The 13,448-nt window shown below is 37.5% G+C and overlaps 1 long non-coding RNA gene across 1 annotated transcript; it reads left to right on the top strand.

Moving 5' to 3' along the window:
• Window positions 1-1,312: 1,312 nt before the first annotated feature.
• On the top strand, window positions 1,313-12,999 carry LOC121865880. The gene is made up of 2 exons (XR_006088848.1): window positions 1,313-1,694; window positions 12,899-12,999. It is a non-coding gene; the product is annotated as an uncharacterized LOC121865880 (long non-coding RNA).
• Window positions 13,000-13,448: the final 449 nt, after the last annotated feature.

Raw genomic sequence — 13,448 nt, 5'->3', positions numbered from 1 at the left:
TACAGTACTGGTAGTAGGCAGCTATCAAACAGGGAGGTACTACAGCCTAGTAAGATATTGGAAGCATAAAGTATTGTCTAATGGTAGACCCTGCTGCCATATGGCATCACAAAAATTGTGACCAAGTTCCGGGTTGCTGATCTGACTTTCTGCCTCATTTACACACAATTGCAGGGTCTCAACTGTTTCTCTTACTTTGACAACACAACATACATATATTGTTTCTCTTGATTTTTTTCCATATTTATTTATGGTTCTACAGTATTATTATTATTATTATTATTATTATTATTATTTTTATTATTATTATTATTATTATTATTATAATAATAATATTAGTGCTCCCCAGACCTGATGTGGGTCAATGAAACACGTGTTTGTGTGTGTGTGTGCGCGTGCGTGCTTGCGTGCGTGTCCAATAAGACTGTTTTTTCCATTAAGGTCATCACTCTTCTTGATCTCTTGGTCACTTTAGAGTCTTTGCTAGTAATATTTGCCTTTGATGAGGCTGGTTTACATCCCAGAGCCATGTGGAATGCACGTGGGAGGATAAACAGAAGAGGTAATCACAGTAGCGTTCCCAGTATGGTTGGCACGTGTGGACTGAGGCTTCTCTTAGCAGCGGGTGTCTGAGGCGGGAAAGGGTTTGCTACACCGCACAGGGGAACATCGAAAATGGCGCGAAATTAAAATTTTTGTTTTTAAAGGATATTTTATATATTGTACAGTATACTATATAAGTTTTGAGTAAAAAAAAATGCGAATCGTCAAAACCACAATAAAAAACCCAGCGAAAAACACGAGATCACTGTACACACAAGTTTTTTCCTTAATACTCCCTGCTAAAATGGGGAGTGTGTCTTATATGCCCGTCCATCTAATATGCCATAAAATACGGTAGACATTAATTACAGGTCCACCACCAATTTTCCGGCACCCTTGGTTCCAAAGCCTTGCCGGATTATCTGTTTTGCCGGACCAACCAAGGTCAGGTAATAATAATTCAACAATACACCTCTGACCCACTAATTAAACGCCTCCCGTGTCTCTAAAGCACCATGGACTGCTAGAAACTTAAATTAAATATATATTAAATATAAATTAAATGTGAAAAAACATAATTTTGAGCAACATTACTGTACACACTTTGTACTCAAATGTACTGCACTAGACTTAAATTTTCATCTCTTGTGCAAACTATGTGATGTTTATACTCAAATTAATCACTATCTTACAAGGGTTCCAGCAATGCAATTTATATTCTGCTAAGTCTGGTCAGCTACATTTTGTAAGATAAAAACTTTAAGCCTAAACTACCTTCACCCTGGCTGGGAAGGAAGTTAAGTGCCCTCCCATAAATTTGTCCGGACTAAAGGAGGTGCCGGACCATCAGTTCCCGGAAAATTGGTGGTGTACCTGTATTGTAATAATTATAGAAAGCTGGATGTCCGACCTGTTGTAGAAATATCTGGCCGGATTGTTATCGTATATCATCCGGCCCATCCCTAGCCCCATGTCTGATAAAATTCCCAAATTGATCATCTAGTTGAGAATAAAACTTTTATTTTTTCAAAGTTTCTTGTTAATTTATTCCTACATCTTTAATTTCACCACACCAGATGCCACTTGACCTGTCCACTCTCTCTGAGGCTGAAAGGAGGAAACGTCTAGAAGCCCGTAAACCTAAACTAAAGGTAAGATTCATTTTTCTTTAAATTGTATATTGTATGTACAGCATGCCCTTCAAATTCGCGGGGGTTAGGTTCTCAAAATGGCTGCGATTCACCAAATCCGCGAATAACATTTGCTTAAGGTGGGGGAGTACATTTTTACTTGTGTACAAAGAATTATTCTCTTTATGTGTTTGCCCTTAGGACAATTATTTCTTTTACCCTCAAGTACACTTCGTGCTTTCTTTATTAATAAAGCACATAGTAGTGTTGAGGGTAGACTCAACATTTAAAATATACATTTGTTTTTTTATTATTTGTGAGAGGATTTTCCCATTATTATTTATTTGTATGTGTTTTGTGTGTAGTATCTACATGCACACACACACACACACACACACACACACACACACACACACACACACACACACACACACACACACACACACATACTGTATATGAAATACAGGTAAAGGAAATTACTGTCTCCAGAGCGAATGTCTCCCTGTCCCGGCTGCGAAAATGCAGACAACTTTAAAACTACCCTCAGACATTCTTGGGTACATCCAGAGTGTCATCCACAAATAATAGAGGACCGCGAAATAAAAATCCACGAACTACCCGGGCGTACTGTATAGTCGTAGTTAAAAGTATTCATCCACTCTACCACCTAATCCCTGTGCATGGCAGAGTCCTTTCTGCACGGTAAAGTCATGTGGGTTGAAGAAGGGGAATGGTCGATTTAGGGGGAGGGTGCTCTTTGTTAGAAGGGGTGGAAGGGTGGTATGCAAAACAAGTAGTTTTTCAGAGAGGGAGGGGATTGAAGAAAGCAGGAAAATTTATGAAAGAAGGAAGAGAAGGATGAATGTAATTTTTTTCACTGTACTGTACAGTGGTCCCTCGGTTAACGAACACAATTCGTTCCAGAAGGTCGTTTGTTAATCGAAACCATTGTTTCAATGGGATTGTAATTGGTTCCAGCTCACAAAAATTACATACAAACTAAAAATAAATGCAGTAAAGTACAGTATAACCCCGCTTTACGCGGTCAATTGAACCCACGGAGGCCCGCGTAAAGCGGGAAACGCGTAAATGGAGCAACAGAACATATGGGATTAATTGAAATAGAGACCGGGCCGACCCCCAAACTCCACTTTTTCAGACACAATACCTACGTTGTAGTAAAAATAACTTCTTAATTTTATGATGGTATGCACACACAATTAATAATTAAGAGAAATATCAATAATACTAGGTTTTTTAACATTTACATTAGTAAAAAAGATGGCTGGGCTCATGGGGATGGGGGGTTGGTTCCGAGGCAGAGGTCAGATTATTGGCCCTCACCTGTATCACTTGTATCACTATCCACCACAGAGGCTTGCAGGGCCTCTTTGTCAAACCCCTCAAAGTCCATATAAGTCCATATCCTCACTATCACTATCCCTGACTTGGGCCGGCTGTGGTGGGTGGCGGGTGAAGAACTCGGTAATGTTTTGATGACTGGGCTACCTTGTGCTCACCCTGCCCGCGCCGCTTCCCGCGTATATGAGTAGATGCACCGTGTAAAGTGGGAATTCCGGTTCTGGCGGGGTACCGTGTAAATGTGGAAACGCTTTAACAAGAACCGCGTAAAGCGGGGTATTACTGTACACTTACTTTGAGTTGTGCATGTAGAAGGCTCCTGGTTGATGATGATGATGGGAATTAAAAGTGGTGGTGGAGGAGAAGGGAGAAGAGAAAGCAGTGGAGGTGGAAGAGAAGTCACCCCATGCTTCATGCCACCATTTCACCCATAAAATTTTAAGTTCCTTTGGTGTAATTCAAGATGATTTTCTTTAAATCAACACTGTACTGCACTATATATTGTCAATATGTAAAATAAATTTCAGAATGACCAATAATTGTACTGTAAAAACGTAAAAATAGTTTATGTTCAAGAGAGTCTCAAGCAAGATGCTACCTCCACTGAGCAGAGACACAAACTGACGCCATTCTGGGTGAGTCAAGTGGCTGTTTGGCGCGCTAAAAACTAGTTCCCTGTACTTCAATTATGTTAAATAATTGTTAAAATTACTAAAAAATTTTAATATAAAACTTGGAAAATTATTGAATAGTACAACCTTCTTGATATTTACTCAAATGGTAACGAATTTAAGCCCTAAAACCGATTACTGTATTGGCAGACTACAGTAATACACCAGCTGGAGAGCAGGCGAAAAGATGTCGACACGATTTCTTAAGGATTTCGTTAACCGAATTTTTGTTCGGTAATCGAGTAGAAGGTTCTTATGGAAGGTAATTCGTTAACCGAAATTTCGTTAACCGAGGCGTTCGTTAACCGAGGGATCACTGTACATGCTTGAAAGAGTAATAGATGAGGACCCTTATTTTGTGATTACTATAATGTGTCATCCATTTCCATATTTATAATTTTTCCAGGTTGTTGTTCAGGTTTTAAACAACGGTAATTTATAATAACTTCGATAAGAGGAGAAATATTGAATATGAGGGTGGAATTCATATTTACAGTGGTCCCTCGGTTAACGAGCGCCTCGGTTAACGAGATTTTGGTTAACGAGTTACCTTCCATAAGATTTTTAACTTCGGTTAACGAGCAATCCCACGATTAACGAGTTTCTTACGAGCCGACCTCCACATGTTTTAGCTTGCATTTGGCGGTCCACCAGCTGTAGTATTAGTCCGCCAATACAATAATCAGTTCTAGGGCTTAAATTCCTTACCCTTTTAGTAAATATCAAGAAGTTTATACTATTCAATAATTTTAAAAGTTTAATATTAAATTTTTAGTCATTTTAACAATTATTGAATATAATTGAAGGTAGGGTCACTAGTTTGTGGCACGCCATCCAGCCTGCTAACACAGCATACAGGCGTCAGTTTTTGTCTTTTCAGTGGAGGTAACATCTTGCTTGAGACTCTCTTCAACTAAACGCTTTTTTCAGTGTTTACAAGCAAATTATTGGTAATTTTGAAGTTTATTTTACATATTGACAATATATAATGCAGTGCAGTGTTGATTTAAAGAAAATAATCTTGAATTACACCAAGAGAGCTAAAATTTTATGGGTGAAATGGCGCCATGGGGTGACTTCTCTTCCACCCCAATGCCTTCTCTTCTTCCTTCTCCTCCACCCCCATTCTAAATCCCATCATCATCATCATCATCCAGGAGCTTTCTACTTACACACCTCAAAGTAAGTGAACTTTTCTACTATTTTTGTTGAATTTAGGAAATTTTTGGTGAGCTGGAACCAATTACCCAAAAACCCATTGAAACAATGGTTTCGGTTAACGAACTTTTCGGTTAATGAACGACCTTCTGGAACGGATTGAGTTCGTTAACGGAGGGGTCACTGTATATATATACAGTTGTACCCCACTTAACGCGGTCAATTGAACCCAGAGGGTCCCGCGTTAAGTGAAAACCGCGTTAAGTGAATAACAGAACATATGGGATTAATTCCAATAGAACCCAGCCCGACCCCCAAACTCCACTTTTTGACGACAAATAACTATGTTGTAGTAAAAATTCTATCTTAACTTTATGGTGGCATGAAAAACAAGTAATATAGAAGAGGTTAGGTTAGGAAAGATAAAGGTTAACATAGGAAAAATAAAGAATAGGTTAAAAAACGAAAATTTTTGAGGAACACTCACGGTAGTAGAAGAGATGGGTCGGCATACGGGGATGGAGGCTGGTTCCGAGGCAGAGGGCAGATTACTGCCCCTCAGGTGAATCACCATTACTAGGTGAATCACCATTACTAGGTGAATCAATATCACTGTCACTTACAGTTGTCATGGCTTCCCTGACAAATCCCTCAAAATCAACTTCACTATCACTATCACTGGCTTGGGCTGGCTGTGGAGGGATGAAACTGCTGCGGCTAGGTCAAGCGTCGTCTCTCCTCCCTCCCTCCCTCCCCGGGGTAGTCACGTCATAATACTTTAAGCCAATTACAGCTAGCAGCAGAGGGGGGTAGGGCTGCATGGCCAATCACAGTCCGAGACGTCATATGACGTCAGTGATAACGCAACAAAGACACACACTGCGCAACCTTACCGCGCCGCTTACCCAAGCGGAGGGAGGAGGAGGGAGAGGCAGGCAGGCAGGCGGGCGGGTGGGTGGCGCGTGGTCGTGGGCAAAATCTAAAAATAGCATCCGAGCCGGACACTCACCGCGTATATGTGGAAAAAACCCGCGTTAAGTGAAAGTTCAGCTTTGGCAAGGCACCGCGTATATGCGAAAACGCGTTAAGTGAAAGCGCGTTAAGCGGGGTAAAACTGTATATATATATATATATATATATATATATATATATATATATATATATATATATATATATATATATATATATATATATATATATATATATATATATATATATATATATATATATCTAAACCCTGAAATAAAGAATATCATTAATACTTGTAAAAAGAAAAACAATAATTTAGTAAAAAAAAATCGTTGTAGGAGTTTCGTTCGTTATAGCATTCTCAATTTTATAGGTAAAACCGTTCGTTATAGGACTATTCATAATACAATCCATTCGTTATAGCATACCCCGCTGTATATATATATATATATATATATATATATATATATATATATATATATATATATATATATATATATATATATATATATATATATATATATATATATATATATATACAACAAAATATATGTACAAAAAATAAATGTTAAATGAATTATTTATGGTGCATTAGGGTACCGGTACTGGTCACTTCAGACACAAAGACGGGCTATAAATAGCCCATCTCCCCCTCTTCTTACAGCTGCCAATGGGAAGCGTCTTGGTAATTAAATTTGATGTTTATTTTCATTGTCTAATTTATCATGTATCAAAGTAATATTACTAAAAATTGTGTAGGTAGTAGGCAGCTACCAAACAGGTAGATACTACCGCCTGGGAAGATATTGGAAGCATAATGTGTTGTCTAATGGTAGACCCTGCTGCCATATGGCATCACGAAAATTGTGACCAAGTCCCAGGTTCAGCGCTGACCTGACTTTCTGCCTCATTTACACACAATTGCAGTTTGAATTGTTCCTCTAACTTTGACAACACAACATACATACAGTATATTATTTCTCACTTTTGATCTTTTTTTTTACTTTTTGTATTTATTTATGGTTAGTTACTTAAAATAAGGCCAATTCACTTCAAGTAATGGCATCAAATGTTACCAGCTGGTGTAGTGTAAACACTAGTGACGTCACTTAAGCGTCTGTATTTAACTGTCAGTAGTTTCAAGAATTAATGCAGTCATTTACTGAATATTCCTTGTAAAAAAATAAATTTTAAATTAATTATTTATAGGAGAAGTATTATTATCAGTAAATATACCGATATGCATTACTGACCACCTCCACGGCTAAAAATAGCCCAATCTCGCGGTCACTTTTCCTTTCTTGTCTCCTCACTGGCAAATGGGGGGGGCGTGGGGAGGGGTGTGTGATGATAGCTGTGTTTATTACAGGGGTATAATTCTCTTTTACGGTATGTTAGACAGGTTTATAATACATTTTTATTATTTTAATATACCAGTAATCTTAATTTGAATCCAGCTTGCCAAACGTAAGTTTCAGTAAAAAATAATTAGTGGTAAGACCTTGTGAGTGGCTTACGATGTTTCCATCACCACTCCGTACACACTAAACCACAATATTTAAGAGGTAAGAATTTTATACTTGGTGGTTTAGACGACCCCCTAACTTTGGGCAGATTTTTTTAATGTTCAAATTCCGTCTTATAAGCCGAGATATACGGTATTTGTGCATTTTTTTATACAGTATTAAATTTATTGGTCATTCTAAAATTTAGCCATCCAAGCTCTGTCTACATAAAGTTTTTCAACTATTTTTGGCTCATGTATGTAACTTTATTCATTTATTGAAACTCATTTACATGCAGACACTGTCCTAAGGGCAAATTTGAACAGTACATGTAATCAGAATAATATACAAAATGATTACTAAAGTTTTTGTCTAGTGCAAACTATGGCATGTTTACATTCAAATAAATCACTATCTTATAAGAATTCCAGCAATGCAAATTAAATTCTCCCCGTTCACTTCTATTAAATTTTGTAAGCAAAAAACAAAAACTCAATCTAAAGGACATAAATTAACAATTAAATACTTCACACCACAGGTGCCTACTGTCAAACATGTCACTGTCACCCCTTCCTCCCTCCCTCCCTGCCCCCCACCTTCCCGAGAAACGCTTGGGGATTTTTACTAGGCTTACAAATTTAATCATATATAATATCTCAGACTAAAGTTAGGAGAATATAATTTGTATTGCTGGAATCCTTGCAAGACAGTGAATAATTTGAATATAAACATATATTTTGCACAAAAGATAAAATTTTTGCTCTCTAATAAAATTCTTAAATTAGATCTAAAATTTGTATGTCTATTTTAAATTATAGCTTGTTTATATTCAAATTAATCACAATCTTATAAGAATTCCAGCAATGTAAATTATATTCTGGCCGGTTATTTATATACAATTAGCAACAACATAAATAAATAACAGCATAAATAAATAAATTAAATACTTCACCAGACCCTCCCCCTAACTGTCAAAGTACAACTAACCTCCCCCCCTCTCTTCCCTCCCTCCCTCCCTCCCAGACAAAAGTTTGGTGTTTTCATTTGGCTTTAAAGTGTTTATCTTATATAATATCTCAGACTAAAGTTAGGAGAATATAATTTTCATTGCTGGAATTGTTGCAAGACAGCGAATAATTTGAATATAAATGCCATATATTTTGCACAAGAGATAAAATTAACCACCTGTATCACATTACAGTAGTGATTTAAGAGTAAGAGTGTATATGTACGATATATATAGTGATTTAAGGGCGAGTTAGGGGAATTTTAGGAGTGTTTCTGACTTTATGCATTTTTGGCTTTACTTTGTATATACTTTTCTGTGAGCTGGAACCAATTACCCAATATCCCATTGAAACAATGGTTTTGGTTAGCGAAATTTTCGGTTAACGAACGACCCTCTGGAACGAATTGAGTTTGTTAACCGAGGGACCACTGTATTATGGTAAGTTAAGTCTGACATTATATAAGAGAACAACTTTAGGCCTAAAATTCCCATTAATCATTATCACGAACTGCCATCTGCCTCTCCTGCTGGCTGGGAGGTGGGGTGTTGATAGCCAGGAAGGGTGCCTAGTCAGGATTATAAAAGACAGGGATTGTAATTTTTTCTCATAAATTTTCACCAACCTGACTTAGCAGAATATAACTTGCATTGCAGGAATTCTTGCAAGATAGCAATTAATTTGAGTATAAACATCACATAGTTTGCACTAGACACAAAAATCTTAGTAATTAACTTTGCTCATTTTCTTTACAGGTTGTGATAACTGTTTTTTGCTTATAAAATGTCACCAATTTATCTTAGCAGAATATAATGTGCATTGCTGGAATTCTTGCAAGATAACAATTAATTTGAATATAAACAACCCATAGTTTGCACTAGACATAATTTTGTTAGAAATTAACTTAGTACATTGGAGTACAAGTTGTGATAATTTATGCTCTGTGGTTGCAGTTTAATATTTTATATTACCAATGATAAAACATACACCAGTCAGCCTCCCTCCCTCCCAACTCAGTGTCTCACACACAAAAAACTTTAAACTCTAAATGTTGTGTGTGTGATCTTGTGGTGAATAATAACTGGCCTATGGTTAAAAATTCTTTGAAAGCATTTGAGGTTGATGTAGGGTAGATGACTAGTGGGTCTAATGATTTTGACCCAACCTTTTGTTAAGTCACCCATTTTTAATAAGTTCTTACATATGCGTTGGAAGTGGTGTGTGGATTAGTGGATCTGACCTGGATCTGATCTTACCTGACCTGATGTTATGTAAGGTCATTCATTGTATACTGTATAAGCCTCTCTCAGTCCCTGTAATTTCAGTTGCCTCTGAAGATGTCTTGAATCAGGACGAAAGCTAAGGTACTCCAGTGTTTCTATTTTCCTGTGTGGTTTTATATGTTACTGGTAACATTTTCCTAAATACATGTACTCCCTGCTAAAATGGGGGGGGGGGGTGAATCTTATATGGTCTTTTTTATATAATTATTTATTGTTTTTATACATTAAGTACATTCTCCGTAGGCTGAAGTAGGTTTTACTGTATCATGTGTCTGAGGTGTCTCCGTAGGTGTGAGCGTATTTACGGAATTAATCACGATTTAGCGAACTAGTTCACTAAATCGGGCGAAAAATAATGGACAAATTTCTGTTAAATCGGGAGTTTATTATATCAGATATCATTAAATCGAGAGTACAGGCAGTTCTGCTATAACGTGATAATTGTGTTCTTGTAAAATATCGTGTTATAGAAAATCGCGTAATAGAAATAACAGGGCTTATGGAGAAAATAGGGTTAGGTGCAGATTACTCGAAATCGAAAAAATTTAGTAGTTAGCCTAACACAAAGGATAGCACAGTCTAAATAAATGTTACATTCATATCTAATAATGAAATCATACAGTAAATGTAACACTTTACTTGATGGGGGAGAAGGGTGATTTTGAGGTTGATAAAATCGAGCTTCTCTTCAAGTGTTATATCCTTTCTTTTACGATCATCACCGGGAATTCTATCACCAGAACGCTTCTTGTTGATATTCTTCTTTACTATATTCACAGTTAATACTGTTTACCACAAAATTGGAGAAATAGTAAGCAAAAATCGCGTTATAGCAAACAAGCGTTCGCGTTATACAAATATCGTTCCTAATTCATAAATCGCGTTAGAGCAAATTCGCGTTATCAAAACACGCGTTATAGCAGAACTCACTGTATACTGTATATTCAGAATTCTTAACCCCTAGGCTTTAGGTATGTATATGATGTCCTTCTGTAGAGCTTTGGGTCATGTCATATGAGGGTGCCTGTGTAGAGCTTCGGGTATGTCATATGAGGATGCCTGTGTAGAGCTTCGGGTATGTCATATGACGTGCCTCTGTAGAGCTTCGGGTCATGTCATGATGTGCCTCTGTAGAGCTTTGGGTCATGTCATGACGTGCTTCTGTAGAGCTTCGGGTATGTCATATTATTTGGGTCTGTAGAGCTTTGGGTCATGTCATATGACGTGCCTCTGTAGAGCTTCATGTCATGTCATGCTTCTGTAGAGCTTCGGGTATGTCATATGACTTGCGTCTGTAGAGCTTTGGATCATGTCATATGACGTGCCTCTGTAGAGCTTCAGGTCATGTCATATGACGTGCGTCTGTAGAGCTTCGGGTTATGTCATTTGACATTTTGATCTTTCCCAGGCCTATTTGAATGAAAAGTGTGGGTCTGGCTAGATCATGTAACCAAATAGGTATTCATGTTTTCACTCACTCACACATGAGAGCCTTCCAGTAGCTTCTTAGCTTTTGTGATGTAGGCATCTCGCCCTTGGTCTTGACTCACTGCACCATGTGTTTCTTCCTCCAAGCACAAGTCTAGTATTGTGATCATTTTGAGCAGTAATAATGATTGTTAATAGTGTAAATAGTAGTGCAGTAAGTCCTCGCTTAACGTTGTGGTTCCGTTCCTGAAAACCGCAACGTTAATGAAACCAACGTTAACGGAATCAATTTTTCCCATAAGAAATAGATACGGGAGTTACGGTCCCCAGCCTCCCTTTGCCCCATAAAATACATTACATATACAGAAATTCAATGGCATTTTTCTAGAAAATAATATATATATATATAAATAAACTAAACCATTTTGTATTGTGCTCACTGATGGGAGGAGGTGGAGCGGTGTGTGGAGAGGAGGAGGGTGGCGAGTCACTGAGACCTGGTGGGTGGCTCCTCCTCCCTCTCAAAATGGTTTAAAATCTCCATTTTTGTAGCAAGGCTAATGGTCTTATGTTGCTTCTTCACAACACTAGCATTGATGGGTGCTTGGAAGCCATTTCAAACGGTTAAAGTACAGTATTAAGAGCAAAAACACTTAAACACGCACGAACGCTGTGGAAGCCTAACAAAGACTAGCGACGCTAGGGGATGCTGTGACGCTCCGCGAGTGAGAGAGCGTAGTGCGCTAAGATGAGAGAGGGAGATGCGTCGTACAAAGTAGTCCGTGACGACGTTATACTGAATCGATGGAGCTTTATGCGAATCATGGGTATCTAAAGAATAACGACATTATAATGAAACAATGTTATCGGGAGCAACGTTAAACGAGGACTTAATGTAATAGCATAGTAAAACAAGTGACCTGTGCTTCATACTGCCTACAAACATTCTCGATGCTTCCTAGCCCGTGTTGACAGCCTGTGGTAAGGACATGTATTTATTTCCTGTTTATATCATGCATGGACAGTGTGTAAGACTAGAATTGTTTTTTATTAGTTTTTAAATGTTCCTGAATATACCCGCTTTTCAGGGAGTTATACCAACAATAGCCCAAAGCCCAGGGGTTAATGGCTGAAGATACAATATATGTAATAATGAAGTACTCTGTACTAACAGTAAATGGTAAAGTAATACCAAATTATTATACGCTACATAGATGATTTTGCTCTTATCACAGATAGTGAAGAGGCATAGCTAAGACTCATTAACAGATTATTGTAAAGAGTGAAAAATATGGTTTAAGAGTTAATGCTGTAAAGACTAAAGTAGTGGTTGTTTCCAAATTGTAAATAAATCCTAAAATATGGAATTATAGGCGAATGCTAAGAACAAGCTACACTGACATTAAAACAAATGATGAAGTTTACTAAGATTAGCAACAACTTCAAGAGAATTATTTGAAATGTACAGAAGAAGAAAAGGAAAATACTTTTGTCATATAATTAGGGATGAGGGGATGATAACAGAAATATTAATGGGGAAAGTTGATGGTAGTAGGGACACGGGAAGGCAGAGACTGGGATGGATGAATGAAATTAAAAATTGGCTCCCAAGAGAGACACAAAACCTTAGAGGATTGGTAAATACAGCCCAAGAACATTTAGAGTGGAGGACTGAGGTCAACAGCCTTTCAATATTAGGACGGTGCAGTACTCTGATTGATTGATGAACTAACACATATTCGTGTAATACTTTTCTTGTCATTGTTCCTTTACTGATATTTCACATGACAACAAGTTATTAAAGAAAATAATCTTAATATGTCTACCCTTCTCTCCTTCCAGGTAGTGATTGAAGATGATCTTGATGATGACTTTAACCTCTCTACCTATGAACACCTATGGAAGAAGTAATATTCACTGTACTTGGAAGTTTTTAGAAAATTGTATCCTTGATATCATTGTACAGTTTTTGTAATAATAGATGGCTGATTAGAAGTCCATTGAGTCCTTAGGCAGATCTCCCCAACATCAGCTAAGGTTATCTCTTGATCACCTCTACCTTCCCCCTCCCCTCCTGTATCCCCAGCCTCAATTAAGGGAAGCCAGTACAACCTCTTCCTCCCATGAAAAGGGGGCAGGGCAAAACATCTTGTTATAGCTGACTTAAGCACTCCCCATTCTGCTGAAGGAGCTTCACCCTCCCCCATTAATCCAATGTTATTACATTGAATATTAAATAAAAAGCTGATACATTGACTGTGTATTCTCTAAAACAATTATTGGGTGCTACTCACAGAACCTTAAACGCTCTTATTGTGGTTTGTGCATTATGTTAGGTTGTGTTGGTCACTCAAAATAAATAAATAAATATATATATATTCTTCATTTACGT

This window comes from Homarus americanus, unplaced genomic scaffold (genome assembly GCF_018991925.1).
Source record: "Homarus americanus isolate GMGI-L3 unplaced genomic scaffold, GMGI_Hamer_2.0 scaffold14804, whole genome shotgun sequence".
Taxonomy (NCBI): domain Eukaryota; kingdom Metazoa; phylum Arthropoda; class Malacostraca; order Decapoda; family Nephropidae; genus Homarus; species Homarus americanus.
Note: the sequence above shows the minus strand (reverse complement) of the source record. Positions and strands in the feature narration are given on the sequence as shown.